This window comes from Cornus florida, unplaced genomic scaffold (genome assembly GCF_030987335.1).
Source record: "Cornus florida cultivar Cherokee Brave unplaced genomic scaffold, ASM3098733v1 CherokeeBrave_3.0.0_Hap2_Chr03, whole genome shotgun sequence".
Taxonomy (NCBI): Eukaryota; Viridiplantae; Streptophyta; class Magnoliopsida; order Cornales; family Cornaceae; genus Cornus; species Cornus florida.
This window is the reverse complement of record NW_026775573.1, coordinates 59,629,177-59,633,016: the sequence shown is the minus strand read 5'-3', so window position 1 is coordinate 59,633,016 and position 3,840 is coordinate 59,629,177. Positions and strand designations below refer to the sequence as shown.

General features: G+C 37.4%; 1 pseudogene; it reads left to right on the top strand.

The window, feature by feature from the left end:
* The first annotated feature begins 2,251 nt into the window (after window positions 1–2,251).
* LOC132301869 (small nucleolar RNA R71) lies at window positions 2,252–2,350 on the top strand (annotated as a pseudogene).
* The last annotated feature ends 1,490 nt before the right edge of the window (window positions 2,351–3,840 follow it).

Below are 3,840 nucleotides of genomic sequence, written 5' to 3'. Positions count from 1 at the left end.
CGAAAAGTAAAATAGAAATGAGGTAGGAATAGGGTTGTAAACCCTACGAAGCATTTACTAGTCTTTAATGTCTCTAGCAAGACGTTGGTTCTTTTAACTCGGATAAAAAATCTTGTTATGCAACCCCTCCTTGATGGGGTGAATGGATTTTTGAATCCCACCCAACCAATTGCTCCTTGAGGAACTCATTGGATTTGATTCAAACGACACTGACAGTCCTTGGTCAACATAACTTTTAGGCTTCCATGCCCATGGAATACTTGACTTCAATGCAACTTTCTTTGCTTTCAAGTTGGTAGAGAAACCATGGAAATGTTTAACATCAAGTAAAGACTTAACTTTATCAAATTCATGGTTAACACATTCCTCTATAACACACACTTCTTCATGTTAATCCATTGAATTCGGGGTTGGATTAAAAAAGTTCAACTTCACTTTCATATGCCCAAATGAGATTTTCATTATCCCCGTCCTACAATTGATGTTGGCATTTGAAGTTGCCAAGAAAGGACGGCCAAGGATAACGAAAATTTGGCTCTTGGGATTTAGAACCGGTTCTGTGTCAATGACAACGAAATCGATCGGGAAGAAGAACTTATCAATTTTAATCAAAACATCCTCAATGATACCCCTAGGCTTTTTGATTGATCGGTTAGCAAGTTGTAAAACTACCGAAGTATGGAAGAAGATTAACACTTGCTCCTAAGTCTAAGAGAGCCCGATTGATGACATGGTCACCAATGACATAAGAAGTAGTATGTGAACCAGGGTCTTTAAACTTTGGGAGAGTGTTATGTTACAAAATAGAGCTCACTTTCTCGGTCAAGACCACTTTTCTTGGTGTTTGGCTTTTGTTCTTCCTCTTTTGGGTGCAAAGATCTTTTAAGAACTTGGCATAAACCGGAATTTGCTTAATTGCATCCAAAAGTGGGAGATTAATCTTCACTTGCCTAAACATTTTAATGATTTCATTGGTCTTGGTTTTTTGTTTATCAAGATAAATGGATCCTTTCAAGGCATCCGGAAATGGAGCTCTTGGCTCAAAAGCTTTTTCAAAAATTTTCTTTGAAGAATCTTCAATATAAGAATTTTTAAAATCCTTTTTCAAAGCTTTGTTCAATTCATCTTTCAAATCAATTTTGGACTCACTTTTCAAATCACTTTTTAACACTTTCTCATTTGAATGATCATGCATATACAATGAAGGAGGAATAGGATATGAAACGGGACAGGTGTCAACTTTTGGTTACACCGGTTCACTCTCTTCATTAGACACACCTACTTGGTTATCCACAATCTTCCCACTTCTCAAGGTTGTCACCGCATTGACATGCTCAATTGTGGGACCTTCTGATGAGGAATGAGTCTCCACAACACATTATTGCTTTGGTGGGGCATTCAAAGGCATTTTCCCTTTCTCTCTAGCATTTAAAGTATTAGCTATTTGCCCTACTTGGGTTTCTAGCTTAGCAATGGATTGAGAGTGAGAAGGAAGCAATTGAGTGTTCGCCTCTAGAGTGCTTAAAGCGGTCAAAAATTTTTCTTCAATAACTGGACTCCTAGAATTTCCTTGAGAATAAGATTGATTTAGGAAATGAGAATTAGAGAATTGGTTTCCATGTGATTGAAATGATGATGATCTAAAACCTTGGGAACCTTGGCTTTGCTTTGGAGGTGGAACATACTTCCCTTGAAAACCACTTTGGGGAGGGTTTGAGCCTTTCCCTTGGCTTTTCTAAGAAAAGTTTAAATGGTTCCTCCAACTTGGATTATAATGATTGCCAAAGGAATTATTCCCTTGATTAACAAATGTAACATTGACCTGTTCATGGGGCTCACTTTGCATATGTCCATGGGGATAATTAGAAGTAGAATGCAAGACACTTGAACAAGTCATGCAAGATTCATTAGATGCACGATGATGAATATGAGTAGGGGAGGAAGATACTTAATTCACTGAAGTTTGGTTGATTAAAAATTGATCAAACTTTTGAGAAAAGGATTTCATCTCGGCGGTTATGTCATTGGAGTTGTCAACTTGACATAAGCTGACATTCTTCCTTCCACCTAGGTTTCTACCATTTTTAGAAGATAAGGACCTATGCATTGAATTCTCACTCATGCTTTTATACAATTGCCACACATCATTTTCATGCTTCTCAAGATAAGAACCACCTATAGATGCATCAACCATACCCTTGTGATTATCTGGTAAACTTTCAAAGAATATTGACCTAATTGCCACTTAGGTATGTCATGATGTGGGCACTTCCTAAGTAAGTCATTGAATCTTTCCCATGCCTCATGAAACATTTCCCCATCCCCTTGAGAAAATTCTCTAATTGAAGTTCTCATGGCATTGGTCTTAGAAACCGGATAGTACTTCTTCAAGAATTCTTGTTGCATTTCTGCCCAATAAGTTATCGAAAAAGGCCTAAGATTGTTGAACCAATATTTTGCCTTGTCTTTAAGGGTGAAAGGAAAAATTTTAAGTCTTAAAACTTCTTCCGGCATGTCTGTGTATTTCACGGTGCAACATACTTTAAGAAACTCATCCAAATGCTTATAAAATTCTTCACTTGGAAGTCCATGATAGTTAGGAAGCATTTGAATGGTTTGTGGTTTGATTTCATAGTGATGTACTCTAAATGGAGGCAATTGAATGCAAGTGGGTGTATTATATTCATTAGGCGCATATGGTCTCTTAATGCAATGGGAGGATTCACAATTGATGGTGCTATTCGAACACCGTGGTTAGCTTGAACTATAGGAGGTTATGGAGCAAAGATTGGTTGAGGCATTCCCAATGGAATTTGGCCTTGTTGTTGTGGTGGAATAAATGGTCTAGGCATGCCTAATGGTACTTGAATATTTTCATGATGCACATTTGGGTGGAAGATGCCTTGTTGGTCTATGTGACCAAGGTCCTCCACATGGTCGTCATTCAAATTCTCCATTGGTGAAATGGAGTGATGAGAACTACCTCTTCTCCTAGGATTACGAACAACCGATTCAAGATAAAAATTAAGAGGGACAAGAGTATGATTTAATACCTACGACCATGCATGCACTAGCAAAGACAAATAACAAGCAATAAGCAAATAATAAACACTTCGCCCCCACAACAAATCAATCAACAAATCTCCACATACAATGATCCCATACTCCTATGCTTGAACAACATGCAAGGAAAAGTAAATTGCCTCCACGCGGGCTCATGATTTATCTAAGAAATGAAAAACAAGCCTTCACGCGGGCCGACGATTTAACTAGAGCTTGAGTTAGAAAGTTCTTACAAAGGGTCCTTAAGCAACTTCAATTCATTTTCAACTTCCAAGCTTTGCTATGCTTGGCATTTTTTTTTTTTATAGATTTTTAGTCCTTTTTGTGCGTAGCTTAGCTCCTTGCTTTGAATTCTCCTTTGTTCAACTTCCTTTACTCAATTCACCTAGCCAAATAAGAACAAAAACAATAAGTAACCAAAAATAAAAATAAAGTAAAGACACGATCAACAGAGTACTAATTCCTAAATGTTTCCAAAACACAGCATTGCTAATTCAATCCCCGGCAACGACGCCAAAATTATTTGACGGTGGCCGTTCCTATACTCCAAAATAATGTAATGAATGTATGGTTCAAGAAAAGCCTTTTGGGTCAAGTTTAAATTTATAAAAACCACTACTACCACTATTACTAACGTAGCAAGGGTGAGTAGGGATCGTCCCAAAGGATTAGAGGGCTACTAGTAATGGAAACAATGCTTAGGGTTAGTAAGTTGAGCGATCAAAGGTAGATTATTTGGCTGATTAAACTACAATTAATATTAAACAAGCTCAATAT